The sequence below is a fragment of the Astyanax mexicanus genome, chromosome 3, assembly GCF_023375975.1.
Source record: "Astyanax mexicanus isolate ESR-SI-001 chromosome 3, AstMex3_surface, whole genome shotgun sequence".
NCBI classification, from domain to species: domain Eukaryota; kingdom Metazoa; phylum Chordata; class Actinopteri; order Characiformes; family Acestrorhamphidae; genus Astyanax; species Astyanax mexicanus.
Genome location: NC_064410.1, coordinates 15,788,685 through 15,804,300, shown reverse-complemented (window position 1 = coordinate 15,804,300; position 15,616 = coordinate 15,788,685).

Here is a 15,616-nt window from a genome sequence, read left to right as displayed (position 1 = left end):
ATGTTTACCAAAAATGCAAAGATTTTCATCAGTGGCCAAAAGAGTAAAAATTGCTCTTTTCAAACTTGTCTTTAAGTCCTTAATCAATCAAAACAAATTTGGTCTTGATGCAATCTTGAGACCCTATAGGTAAATAATTATCAAAAAAATTTTGACATTTTAACTATTTGAGGCCCATAAACCTTGATCAAACATGTACGTGAAAGCCTTTTCAGAGTTATTTGGCCAAAACTCTGTCAAAGTTTAAAACATGCCAAAACTGTTGAAGCTACTAATTAACAATGACATTTGAAGTACATGTGCCAAGTATGAGCCAAATAAGTCTTCAGTAGGCTCTACAGTGAAAAAATAACTATTTTCAATTTATTCTATTTATCGCTATTTTCCAACCTAAATGGACAGAAGACAGGAACCTTTCACCCTATCAACACACAAATTTATACACATATATAGACTGATAATCTGATCTTGATTGCAAATTTTTTGATTGCAAATCGGACAACGGCTGGAAAACTACAGCGATTTTGTAGGCCTCAAGCCTGTATTATCGCTTTTTTCAAACCTAAATGGACAGAAGTCAGGAACCTTTGACCCTATTGACACAGAAATTGACATACATATATAGACTGATATTGTGATCTTGATTGCAAATTTTGAGCCAAATCAGATATTTTTTGCCTCTAATATGGCCAAAGAGCAACAGCCATTTTGTAGGCCATAAGCCTGTATTATCGCTTTTTTCAAGCCTAAATGGACAGAAGTCAGGAACCTTTGACCCTATCAACACACAAATTTACACACATATATATACAGACCACTTGATCATGAGAACCAATTTTGAGCCCAATCGGACTTTTCCTCTCTTTGTAATAAATAGAAACACACTGATAGGGAATGTTCTGTTTTACTTATAGAGTGATAGATTTCCAGCAGGTTATATGTGGTCTCTTGCTGCGCTCTGGTGGTCATTTGGTGAAACAGCTACAGGTGAATTATTCTAAATTAAAGCTCTGCTGAACTTATTTAATCTTGCTTGTCTTGCTTAATTGAACATATTTATCCTTCTTGGTCATGCTACTCAGCCACCTGGGTCATTCTTGTTTATGTTCCACCCACTTAATTTTTTTTTTATTTGCATAATATGCAAAACTTACTTTTGAGATCTTGTCCTTGGATCCTTGACCAATCAAGACATGTTTGGTGTCAAACAGTTCAGCAGAGCTTACTCCTCAATAATTATTAAAAAAATCTTTACATTTATAAACAATATGGCCGCCATATGCAAATGAGTTCTACCATGGTGCAGTAAAATGTCTTTAACACTTATAACTTTTGAATGCTTAACCTAACACTAATACCACTTCAGTCCTTTGATCATTACATGATTCTCAGATACCCTGTCAGTTTAAGTAGACATACACCCCCCCAGGGGGCGGGGCGAATGCTCGATAGCTGTTTCTCTAGAACCATACAAGCTATCAAGGTCATCCTAGCCAATTATCATCTATGGCCCATGCACTAATGGTACACCAAATGAAAATTTGATATGGACACTTTTGTGGTCACTATTAGCCAATCACATTCCAGCAAGCTTTTAACAGGCGGAATGTTAATCAGGTCAAAACTTATATACTATATACGGGTTATTTATATGCCCTTTTTATGCCTTGTGTTTTTTCAATTTAAGAACTGAATTTGTTTCACCAAATGCGCACTAGAGTGCAGTAAGACACCACATAAAACCTGATGAACACTACAGCTCAATTTATCAATGCTTTTCAACTAGTTTACTCACACCACTCATCTAGCATTGCCATTATGGTCTTTATGGTCACGCTGGTCACCCAGCTTGGTTATGCTGGCCATCCAGCTTGGTCATGCTGGCCATTCACATTGGTCATTATGGTCCTGCTGGTCATTCAGCTTTGTCCTCATAGTAATGGTGGTCTTCCAGCTTGGTCATACTGGCCAACCACCTTTGCCATGCTGGTCATCCAGTTTGGTCATTATGGTCTTCCAGCTTGGTCAATATGGTCAACAAGTTTGTCAGCCAGATTACTCATGCTGGTAATCTAGCTTGGTCTTCACGGTCATGCTGGTCATCCTCATCCAGTTTGGTGATGCCGGTCAACCGGCAACATGTTTTAAGCCTAACTGGCCTCCAGGGGTCTCTTTGCCTGTAACGCTCGAACCCCGTAAATCGCCGCTTGCGGCTATATTTATTATTCTTATTCTTTTTCTGCCATAGAAGTGATCGGGCAGAAGAAACCGTAAGGCCTACAGGGCTGAGACTTGGTCATATGGTAGTACTTCTCACCGCTACTCAGATTCAAAAGATGAGCCCGATCGGCCTCAAGGGGGCGCTATGGCGAAGGTCAACGCGTTAGGCCTCGTAACTGCCACGCCCTGATAGCTAGATCAAAAATTCTTGCATTATATGATTCCTTGGTTAATGGCAAATCAAAAAGGTCAATAGAACCACTAAGCTCCGCCCACTTAGATTTTTTGCTATTTAGCATAATATGCAAAACCTACTTTTGAGAACTTGTCCTAGGGTCATTGACCAATCCTGTCATATTTGGTGTCAAACAACTCAGCAGAGTCCCAACCTCAATAATTATCAAAAAAATTGTGAAATTTTTAAACAATATGGCCGCCATATGCAAATTAATCTTACCGTGGCACACCCAAATTTACTCTAACAGCTGTAACTTTTGAATGCTTAAACCTACACTAATGCCACTTTAGACCTTTGATGCCAACATGATTCTGAGGTAGCCTGTCAATCTGTGTAGACAAACGCCCCCAGGGGGCGGAGCCAAAGCTAAAAATCTGTTTCTCAGGAACCGTACAAGCTATGAAGCTCTCCTTTGGCATGTATCATCTATGGCCTATGACCTAATGTTTTACAGAAGGAAAATTTGATATGCAAATTTTTGCGATCGGTATTAGCCAATCAGTTTCCAGCAAGCTTTTGACAGGCTAAACAATGACCAATCAGGACGATACTTATACCCTACATGTATCTCAGGGCCTTCTATCATCCATTCAAATATGGCGTTGATTGGCCTCAAGGGGGCGCTATAGCAGAAAATCAGTTATATCTAAAGGTACAAGTGGCCTAAGCTTGTTATTCTTTTTTATTTGTATACTTTGCTGTAGCCTTTACAACTTTGTAATTACATGTATTTACCAAAAATGCAAAGATTTTCATCAGTGGCCAAAAGAGTAAAAATTGCTCTTTTCGAACTTGTCTTTAAGTCCTTAATCAATCAAAACAAATTTGGTCTTGATGCAATCTTGAGACCCTGTAGGTAAATAATTATCAAAAAAATCTTGACATTTTAACTATTTGAGGCCCATAAACCTTGATCAAACATGTACGTGAAAGCCTTTTCAGAGTTATTTGGCCAAAACTCTGTCAAAGTTTAAAACATGCCAAAACTGTTGAAGCTACTAATTAACAATGACATTTGAAGTACATGTGCCAAGTATGAGCCAAATAAGTCTTCAGTAGGCTCTACAGTGAAAAAATAACTATTTTCAATTTATTCTATTTATCGCTATTTTCCAACCTAAATGGACAGAAGACAGGAACCTTTCACCCTATCAACACACAAATTTATACACATATATAGACTGATAATCTGATCTTGATTGCAAATTTTCAGCCAAATCGGACATGTTTTGCCTCTACAACGGCTGGAAAACTACAGCGATTTTGTAGGCCTCAAGCCTGTATTATCGCTTTTTTCAAATCTAAATGGACAGAACTCAGGAACCTTTGACCCTATTGACACAGAAATTGACATACATATATAGACTGATATTGTGATCTTGATTGCAAATTTTGAGCCAAATCAGATATTTTTTGCCTCTAATATGGCCAAAGAGCAACAGCCATTTTGTAGGCCATAAGCCTGTATTATCGCTTTTTTCAAGCCTAAATGGACAGAAGTCAGGAACCTTTGACCCTATCAACACACAAATTTACACACATATATATACAAACCACTTGATCATGAGAACCAGTTTTGAGCCCAATCGGACTTTTCCTCTCTTTGTAATAAATAGAAACACACTGATAGGGAATGTTCTGTCTTTCTGATAGTCTTTCTGATAGAGTGATAGATTTCCAGCAGGTTATATGTGGTCTCTTGCTGCGCTCTGGTGGTCATTTGGTGAAACAGCTACAGGTGAATTATTCTAAATTAAAGCTCTGCTGAACTTATTCAATCTTGCTTGTCTTGCTTAATTGAACATATTTATCCTTCTTGTTCATGCTGGTCAGCCGCCTGGGTCATTCTTGTTTATGCTCCACCCACTTAATTTTTTTTTTAATTTGCATAATATGCAAAACTTACTTTTGAGATCTTGTCCTTGGATCCTTGACCAATCATGACATGTTTGGTGTCAAACAGTTCAGCAGAGCTTACTCCTCAATAATTATAAAAAAATCTTTACATTTATAAACAATATGGCCGCCATATGCAAATGAGTTCTACCATGGTGCAGTAAAATGTCTTTAACACTTATAACTTTTGAATGCTTAACCTGTCACTAATACCACTTCAGTCCTTTGATCATTACATGATTCTCAGATACCCTGTCAGTTTAAGTAGACATACACCCCCCAAGGGGGCGGGGCCAATGCTTGATAGCTGTTTCTCTAGAACCATACAAGCTATCAAGGTCATCCTAGCCAATTATCATCTATGGCCCATGCACTAATGGTACACCAAATGAAAATTTGATATGGACACTTTTGTGGTCACTATTAGCCAATCACATTCCAGCAAGCTTTTGACAGGCAGAATGTTTATCAGGTCAAAACTTATACACTATATATGGGTTATTTATATGCCCTTTTTATGCCTTGTGTTTTTTGAATTTAAGAACTGAATTTGTTTCACCAAATGCCCACTAGAGTGCAGCAAGACACCACATAAAACTTGATGAACACTACAGCTCAATTTATCAATGCTTTTCAACTAGTTTACTCACACCACTCATCTAGCATTGTCATTATGGTCTTTATGGTCACGCTGGTTACCCAGCTTGGTTATCCAGTTTGGTGATGACGGTCAACCAGCAACAGGTTTTAAGCCTAACTGGCCTCCAGGGGCCTCTTTGCCTGTGACGCTCGAACCCCGTAAATCGCCGCTTGCGGCTATATTTATTATTATTATTATAGTTCTTATTCTTTTTCTGCCATAGAAGTGATTGGGCAGAAGAAACCGTAAGGCCTACAGGGCTGAGACTTGGTCATATGGTAGTACTTCTCACCGCTACTCAGATTCAAAACGTGAGCCCGATCGGCCTCAAGGGGGCGCTATGGCGAAGGTCAACGCGTTTGGCCTTGTAACTCCTACACCCTGATGGCTAGATCAAAAATTCTTGCATTATATGATTCCTTGGTTAATGGCAAATCAAAAAGGTCAATAGAACCACTAAGCTCCGCCCACTTAGATTTTTTGCTATTTAGCATAATATGCAAAACCTACTTTTGAGAACTTGTCCTAGGGTCATTGACCAATCCTGTCATATTTGGTGTCAAACAACTCAGCAGAGTCCCACCCTCAATAATTATCGAAAAAATTGTGAAATTTGTAAACAATATGGCCGCCATATGCAAATTAATCTTACCGTGGCACACCCAAATTTACTCTAACAGCTGTAACTTTTGAATGCTTAAACCTACACTAATGCCACTTTACCACTTTGATGCCAACATGATTCTGAGGTAGCCCGTCAATCTGTGTAGACATACGCCCCCAGGGGGCGGAGCCAAAGCTAAAAATCTGTTTCTCAGGAACCGTACAAGCTATGAAGCTCTCCTTTGGCATGTATCATCTATGGCCTATGTCCTAATGTTTTAAAGAAGGAAAATTTGATATGCAAATTTTTGCGATCGTTATTAGCCAATCAGATTCCAGCAAGCTTTTGACAGGCTAAACAATGACCAATCAGGACGATACTTATACCCTACATGTATCTCAGGCCCTTCTATCATCCATTAAAATATGGCGTTGATTGGCCTCAAGGGGGCGCTATAGCAGAAAATCAGTTATATCTAAAGGTACAAGTGGCCTAGGCTTGTTATTCTTTTTTAGTTGTATACTTTGCTGTAGCCTTTACAACTTTGTAATTACATATTTTTACCAAAAATGCAAAGATTTTCATCAGTGGCCAAAAGAGTAAAAATTGCTCTTTTCGAACTTGTCTTTAAGTCCTTAATCAATCAAAACAAATTTGGTCTTGATGCAATCTTGAGACCCTGTAGGTAAATAATTATCAAAAAAAGCTTGACATTTTAACTATTTGAGGCCCATAAACCTTGATCAAACATGTACGTGAAAGCCTTTTCAGAGTTATTTGGCCAAAACTCTGTCAAAGTTTAAAACATGCCAAAACTGTTGAAGCTACTAATTAACAATGACATTTGAAGTACATGTGCCAAGTATGAGCTAAATAAGTCTTCAGTAGGCTCTACAGTGCAAAAATAACTATTTTCAATTTATTCTATTTATCGCTATTTTCCAACCTAAATGGACAGAAGACAGGAACCTTTCACCCTATCAACACACAAATTTATAGACATATATAGACTGATAATCTGATCTTGATTGCAAATTTTCAGCCAAATCGGACTTGTTTTGCCTCTACAACGGCTGGAAAACTACAGCTATTTTGTAGGCCTCAAGCCTGTATTATCGCTTTTTTCAAATCTAAATGGACAGAAGTCAGGAACCTTTGACCCTATTGACACAGAAATTGACATACATATATAGACTGATATTGTGATCCTGATTGCAAATTTTGAGCCAAATCAGATATTTTTTGCCTCTAATATGGCCAAAGAGCAACAGCCATTTTGTAGGCCATAAGCCTGTATTATCACTTTTTTCAAACCTAAATGGTCAGAAGTCAGGAACCTTTGACCCTATCAACACACAAATTTACACACATATATATACAGACCACTTGATCATGAGTACCAATTTGGAGCCCAATCGGACTTTTCTTCTCTTTTTAATAAATAGAAACACACTGATAGGGAATGTTCTGTCTTTCTGATAGAGTGATAGATTTCCAGCAGGTTATATGTGGTCTCTTGCTGCGCTCTGGTGGTCATTTGGTGAAACAGCTACAGGTGAATTATTCTAAATTAAAGCTCTGCTGAACTTATTCAATCTTGCTTGTCTTGCTTAATTGAACATATTTATCCTTCTTGTTCATGCTGGTCAGCCGCCTGGGTCATTCTTGTTTATGCTCCACCCACTTAATTTTTTTTAAAATTTGCATAATATGCAAAACCTACTTTTGAGATCTTGTCCTTGGATCCTTGACCAATCATGACATGTTTGGTGTCAAACAGTTCAGCAGAGCTTACTCCTCAATAATTATTTAAAAAATCTTTACATTTATAAACAATATGGCCGCCATATGCAAATGAGTTCTACCATGGTGCAGTAAAATGTTTTTAACACTTATAACTTTTGAATGCTTAACCTGACACTAATACCACTTCAGTCCTTTGATCATTACATGATTCTCAGATACCCTGTCAGTTCAAGTAGACATACACCCCCCCAGGGGGCGGGGCCAATGCTCGATAGCTGTTTCTCTAGAACCATACAAGCTATCAAGGTCATCCTAGCCAATTATCATCTATGGCCCATGCACTAATGGTACACCAAATGAAAATTTGATATGGACACTTTTGTGGTCACTATTAGCCAATCACATTCCAGCAAGCTTTTAACAGGCGGAATGTTAATCAGGTCAAAACTTATATACTATATACGGGTTATTTATATGCCCTTTTTATGCCTTGTGTTTTTTCAATTTAAGAACTGAATTTGTTTCACCAAATGCCCACTAGAGTGCAGTAAGACACCACATAAAACCTGATGAACACTACAGCTCAATTTATCAATGCTTTTCTACTAGTTTACTCACACCACTCATCTAGCATTGCCATTATGGTCTTTATGGTCACGCTGGTCACCCAGCTTGGTTATGCTGGTCATCCAGCTTGGTCATGCTGGCCATTCACATTGGTCATTATGGTCCTGCTGGTCATTCAGCTTTGTCCTCATAGTAATGGTGGTCTTCCAGCTTGGTCATACTGGCCAACCACCTTTGCCATGCTGGTCATCCAGTTTGGTCATTATGGTCTTCCAGCTTGGTCAATATGGTCAACAAGTTTGTCATCCAGATTAGTCATGCTGGTAATCTAGCTTGGTCTTCACGGTCATGCTGGTCATCCTCATCCAGTTTGGCGATGCCGGTCAACCGGCAACATGTTTTAAGCCTAACTGGCCTCCAGGGGTCTCTTTGCCTGTGACGCTCGAACCCCGTAAATCGCCGCTTGCGGCTATATTTAGGGGTTCGAGCACGTAGTGCTAGAAACCCTATTGTAATTGTTCTGATTATTATTATAGTTCTTATTCTTTTTCTGCCATAGAAGTGATTGGGCAGAAGAAACCATAAGGCCTACAGGGCTGAGACTTGGTCATATGGTAGTACTTCTCACCGCTACTCAGATTCAAAAGATGAGCCCGATCGGCCTCAAGGGGGCGCTGTGGCGAAGGTCAATGCGTTTGGCCTTGTAACTCCTACGCCCTGATAGCTAGAGCAAAAATTCTTGCATTATATGATTCCTTGGTTAATGGCAAATCAAAAAGGTCAATAGAACCACTAAGCTCCGCCCACTTAGATTTTTTGCTATTTAGCATAATATGCAAAACCTACTTTTGAGAACTTGTCCTAGGGTCATTGACCAATCCTGTCATATTTGGTGTCAAACAACTCAACAGAGTCCCAAACTCAATAATTATCGAAAAAATTTAGAAATTTTTAAACAATATGGCCGCCATATGCAAATTAATCTTACCGTGGCACACCCAAATTTACTCTAACAGCTGTAACTTTTGAATGCTTAAACCTACACTAATGCCACTTTACAACTTTGATGCCAACATGATTCTGAGGTAGCCCGTCAATCTGTGTAGACATACGCCCCCAGGGGGCGGAGCCAAAGCTAAAAATCTGTTTCTCAGGAACCGTACAAGCTATGAAGCTCTCCTTTGGCATGTATCATCTATGGCCTATGTCCTAATGTTTTACAGAAGGAAAATTTGATATGCAAATTTTTGCGATCGTTATTAGCCAATCAGATTCCAGCAAGCTTTTGACAGGCTAAACAATGACCAATCAGGACGATACTTATACCCTACATGTATCTCAGGGCCTTCTATCATCCATTACAATATGGCGTTGATTGGCCTCAAGGGGGCGCTATAGCAGAAAATCAGTTATATCTAAAGGTACAAGTGGCCTAGGCTTATTATTCTTTTTTAGTTGTATACTTTGCTATAGCCTTTACAACTTTGTAATTACATGTGTTTACCAAAAATGCAAAGATTTTCATCAATGGCCAAAAGCGTAAAAATGTCTCTTTTCGAACTTGTCTTTAAATCCTCAATCAATCAAAACAACTTTGGTCTTGATGCAATCTTGAGACCCTGTAGGTAAATAATTATCGAAAAAATCTTGACATTTTAACTATTTGAGGCCCTTAAACCTTGATCAAACATGTACGTGAAAGCCTTTTCAGAGTTATTTGGCCAAAACTCTGTCAAAGTTTAAAACATGCCAAAACTGTTGAAGCTACTAATTAACAATGACATTTCAAGCACATGTGCCAAGTATGAGCCAAATACGTCTTCAGTAGGCTCTACAGTGAAAAAAAAACTATTTTCAATTTATTCTATTTATCGCTATTTTCCAACCTAAATGGACAGAAGACAGGAACCTTTCACCCTATCAACACACAAATTTATACACATATATAGACTGATAATCTGATCTTGATTGCAAATTTTCAGCCAAATCGGACATGTTTTGCCTCTACAACGGCTGGAAAACTACAGCGATTTTGTAGGCCTCAAGCCTGTATTATCGCTTTTTTCAAATCTAAATGGACAGAAGTCAGGAACCTTTGACCCTATTGACACAGAAATTGACATACATATATAGACTGAAATTGTGATCTTGATTGCAAATTTTGAGCCAAATCAGATATTTTTTGCCTCTAATATGGCCAAAGAGCAACAGCCATTTTGTAGGCCATAAGCCTGTATTATCACTTTTTTCAAACCTAAATGGTCAGAAGTCAGGAACCTTTGACCCTATCAACACACAAATTTACATACATGTATATACAGACCACTTGATCATGAGTACCAATTTGGAGCCCAATCGGACTTTTTTCTCTTTTTAATAAATAGAAACACACTGATAGGGAATGTTCTGTCTTACTTATAGAGTGATAGATTTCCAGCAGGTTATATGTGGTCTCTTGCTGCGCTCTGGTGGTCATTTGGTGAAACAGCTACAGGTGAATTATTCTAAATTAAAGCTCTGCTGAACTTATTCAATCTTGCTTGTCTTGCTTAATTGAACATATTTATCCTTCTTGTTCATGATGGTCAGCCACCTGGGTCATTCTTGTTTATGCTCCACCCACTTAATTTTTTTTTTAATTTGCATAATATGCAAAACCTACTTTTGAGATCTTGTCCTTGGATCCTTGACCAATCATGACATATTTGGTGTCAAACAGTTCAGCAGAGCTTACTCCTCAATAATTATTAAAAAAATCTTTACATTTTTAAACAATATGGCCACCATATGCAAATGAGTTCTACCATGGTGCAGTAAAATGTCTTTAACACTTATAACTTTTGAATGCTTAACCTGACACTAATACCACTTCAGTCCTTTGATCATTACATGATTCTCAGATACCCTGTCAGTTTAAGTAGACATACACCCCCAGGGGGCGGGGCCAATGCTCGATAGCTGTTTCTCTAGAACCATACAAGCTATCAAGGTCATCCTAGCCAATTATCATCTATGGCCCATGCAATAATGGTACACCAAATGAAAATTTGATATGGACACTTTTGTGGTCACTATTAGCCAATCACATTCCAGCAAGCTTTTAACAGGCGGAATGTTAATCAGGTCAAAACTTATATACTATATACGGGTTATTTATATGCCCTTTTTATGCCTTGTGTTTTTTCAATTTAAGAACTGAATTTGTTTCACCAAATGCCCACTAGAGTGCAGTAAGACACCACATAAAACCTGATGAACACTACAGCTCAATTTATCAATGCTTTTCAACTAGTTTACTCACACCACTCATCTAGCATTGCCATTATGGTCTTTATGGTCACGCTGGTCACCCAGCTTGGTTATGCTGGCCATCCAGCTTGGTCATGCTGGCCATTCACATTGGTCATTATGGTCCTGCTGGTCATTCAGCTTTGTCCTCATAGTAATGGTGGTCTTCCAGCTTGGTCATACTGGCCAACCACCTTTGCCATGCTGGTCATCCAGTTTGGTCATTATGGTCTTCCAGCTTGGTCAATATGGTCAACAAGTTTGTCATCCAGATTAGTCATGCTGGTAATCTAGCTTGGTCTTCACGGTCATGCTGGTCATCCTCATCCAGTTTGGCGATGCCGGTCAACCGGCAACATGTTTTAAGCCTAAGTGGCCTCCAGGGGTCTCTTTGCCTGTAACGCTCGAACCCCGTAAATCGCCGCTTGCGGCTATATTTATTATAGTTCTTATTCTTTTTCTGCCATAGAAGTGATTGGGCAGAAGAAACCGTAAGGCCTACAGGGCTGAGACTTGGTCATATGGTAGTACTTCTCACCGCTACTCAGATTCAAAAGATGAGCCCGATCGGCCTCAAGGGGGCGCTATGGCGAAGGTCAACGCGTTTGGCCTCGTAACTCCTACGCCCTGATAGCTAGAGCAAAAAATCTTGCATTATATGATTCCTTGGTTAATGGCAAATCAAAAAGGTCAATAGAACCACTAAGCTCCGCCCACTTAGATTTTTTTCTATTTAGCATAATATGCAAAACCTACTTTTGAGAACTTGTCCTAGGGTCATTGACCAATCCTGTCATATTTGGTGTCAAACAACTCAGCAGAGTCCCAACCTCAATAATTATCGAAAAAAGTGAGAAATTTTTAAACAATATGGCCGCCATATGCAAATTAATCTTACCGTGGCACACCCAAATTTACTCTAACAGCTGTAACTTTTGAATGCTTAAACCTACACTAATGCCACTTTAGACCATTGATGCCAACATGATTCTGAGGTAGCCCGTCAATCTGTGTAGACATATGCCTCCAGGGGGCGGAGCCAAAGCTAAAAATCTATTTCTCAGGAACCGTACAAGCTATGAAGCTCTCCTTTGGCATGTATCATCTATGGCCTATGTCCTAATGTTTTACAGAAGGAAAATTTGATATGCAAATTTTTGCGATCGTTATTAGCCAATCAGTTTCCAGCAAGCTTTTGACATGCTAAACAATGACCAATCAGGACGATACTTATACCCTACATGTATCTCAGGGCCTTCTATCATCCATTAAAATATGGCGTTGATTGGCCTCAAGGGGGCGCTATAGCAGAAAATCAGTTATATCTAAAGGTACAAGTGGCCTAGGCTTGTTATTCTTTTTTAGTTGTATACTTTGCTGTCGCCTTTACAACTTTGTAATTACATGTATTTACCAAAAATGCAAAGATTTTCATCAGTGGCCAAAAGAGTAAAAATTGCTCTTTTCGAACTTGTCTTTAAGTCCTTAATCAATCAAAATAACTTTGGTCTTGATGCAATCTTGAGACCCTGTAGATAAATAATTATCAAAAAAATCTTGACATTTTAACTACTTGAGGCCCATAAACCTTGATCAAACATGTACGTGAAAGCCTTTTCAGAGTTATTTGGCCAAAACTCTGTCAAAGTTTAAAACATGCCAAAACTGTTGAAGCTACTAATTAACAATGACATTTGAAGCACATGTGCCAAGTATGAGCCAAATAAGTCTTCAGTAGGCTCTACAGTGAAAAAATAACTATTTTCAATTTATTCTATTTATCGCTATTTTCCAACCTAAATGGACAGAAGACAGGAACCTTTCACCCTATCAACACACAAATTTATAGACATATATATACTGATAATCTGATCTTGATTGCAAATTTTCAGCCAAATCGGACATGTTTTCCCTCTACAACGGCTGGAAGACTACAGCGATTTTGTAGGCCTCAAGCCTGTATTATCGCTTTTTTCAAACCTAAATGGACATAAGTCAGGAACCTTTGACCCTATCGACACAGAAATTGACATACACATATAGACTGATATTGTGATCTTGATTGCAAATTTTGAGCCAAATCAGATATTTTTTGCCTCTAATATGGCCAAAGAGCAACAGCCATTTTGTAGGCCATAAGCCTGTATTATCGCTTTTTTCAAACCTAAATGGTCAGAAGTCAGGAACCTTTGACCCGATCAACACACAAATTTACACACATATATATACAGACCACTTGATCATGACTACCAATTTGGAGCCCAATCGGACTTTTCTTCTCTTTTTAATAAATAGAAACACACTGATAGGGAATGTTCTGTCTTACTGATAGTGTGATAAATTCTCAGCAGGTTATATGTGGTCTCTTGCTGCGCTCTGGTGGTCATTTGGTGAAACAACTACAGGTGAATTATTCTAAATAAAGCTCTGCTGAATTTATTTAATCTTCCTTGTCTTGCTTAATTAAACATCTTTATCCTTCTTGGTCATGCTGCTCAGCCACCTGGGTCATTCTTGTTTATGCTCCACCCAATTTTTTTTTTTTAATTTGCATAATATGCAAAACCTAGTTTTGAGATCTTGTCTTTGCCTCCTTGACCAATCATGACATGTTTGGTGTCAAACAGTTCAGCGGAGCTTACTCCTCAATAATTATTTTAAAAATCTTTACATTTGTAAACAATATGGCCACCATATGCAAATTAGTTTTACCATGGTGCAGTTAAATGTCTTTAACACTTATAACTTTTGAATGCTTAACCTGACACTAATACCACTTCAGTCCTTTGATCATTACATGACTCTCAGATACCCTGTCAGTTTAAGTAGACATACACCCCCAGGGGGCGGAGCCAATGCTCGATAGCTGTTTCTCTAGAACCATGCAAGTTATCAAGGTCATCCTTGGCAATTATCATCTACGGCCCATGCACTAATGGTACACCAAATGAAAATTTGATATGGACACTTTTGTGGTCACTATAAGCCAATCGCATTCCAGTAAGCTTTTGACAGGATGAATAATATAAGAACTGAATTGTTTCACCAAATGTCCACTAGAGTGCAGCAAGAGACCACATTAAACCTGATGAACACTACAGCTCAATTTATCAATGCTTTTCAACTAGTTTACTCACACCACTCATCTGGCATTGTCATTACTGTCTTTGTGGTCAGGCTGGTCAGGTAGCTTGGTTATGCTGCTCATCCAGCTAGGTCATTCTGTTCATTCACATTGGTCCTACTGGTCATTTAGCTTTGTATTCATAGCAATGTTGGTCATCCAGCTTGGTCATACTGGCCAACCACCTTTGCCATGCTGGTCATCCAGTTTGGTCATTATGGTCTTCCAGCTTGGTCAATATGGTCAAAAAATTTGTCATCCAGATTAGTCATGCTGGTAATCTAGCTTGGTCTTTATGGTCATGCTGGTCATCCTCATCCAGTTTGGTGATGCCGGTCAATAAGCAACATGTTTTAAGCCTAACTGGCCTCCAGGGGCCTCTTTGCCTGTAACGCTCGAACCCCGTAAATCGCCGCTTGCGGCTATATTTATTATTATAGTTCTTATTCTTTTTCTGCCATAGAAGTGATTGGGCAGAAGAAACCGTAAGGCCTACAGGGCTGAGACTTGGTCATATGGTAGTACTTCTCACCGCTACTCAGATTCAAAAGATGAGCCCGATCGGCCTCAAGGGGGCGCTATGGCAAAGGTCAACGCGTTTGGCCTCGTAACTCCTACGCCCTGATAGCTAGAGCAAAAATTCTTGCATTATATGATTCCTTGGTTAATGGCAAATCAAAAAGGTCAATAGAACCACTAAGCTCCGCCCACTTAGATTTTTTGCTATTTAGCATAATATGCAAAACCTACTTTTGAGAACTTGTCCTAGGGTCATTGACCAATCCTGTCATATTTGGTGTCAAAAAACTCAGCAGAGTCCCAAACTCAATAATTATCGAAAAAATTTTGAAATTTTTAAACAATATGGCCGCCATATGCAAATTAATCTTACCGTGGCACACCCAAATTTACTCTAACAGCTGTAACTTTTGAATGCTTAAACCTACACTAATGCCACTTTACAACTTTGATGCCAACATGATTCTGAGGTAGCCCGTCAATCTGTGTAGACATACGCCCCCAGGGGGCGGAGCCAAAGCTAAAAATCTGTTTCTCAGGAACCGTACAAGCTATGAAGCTCTCCTTTGACATGTATCATCTATGGCCTATGTCCTAATGTTTTACAGAAGGAAAATTTGATATGCAAATTTTTGCGATCGTTATTAGCCAATCAGATTCCAGCAAGCTTTTGACATGCTAAACAATGACCAATCAGGACGATACTTATACCCTACATGTATCTCAGGGCCTTCTATCATCCATTAAAATATGGCGTTGATTGGCCTCAAGGGG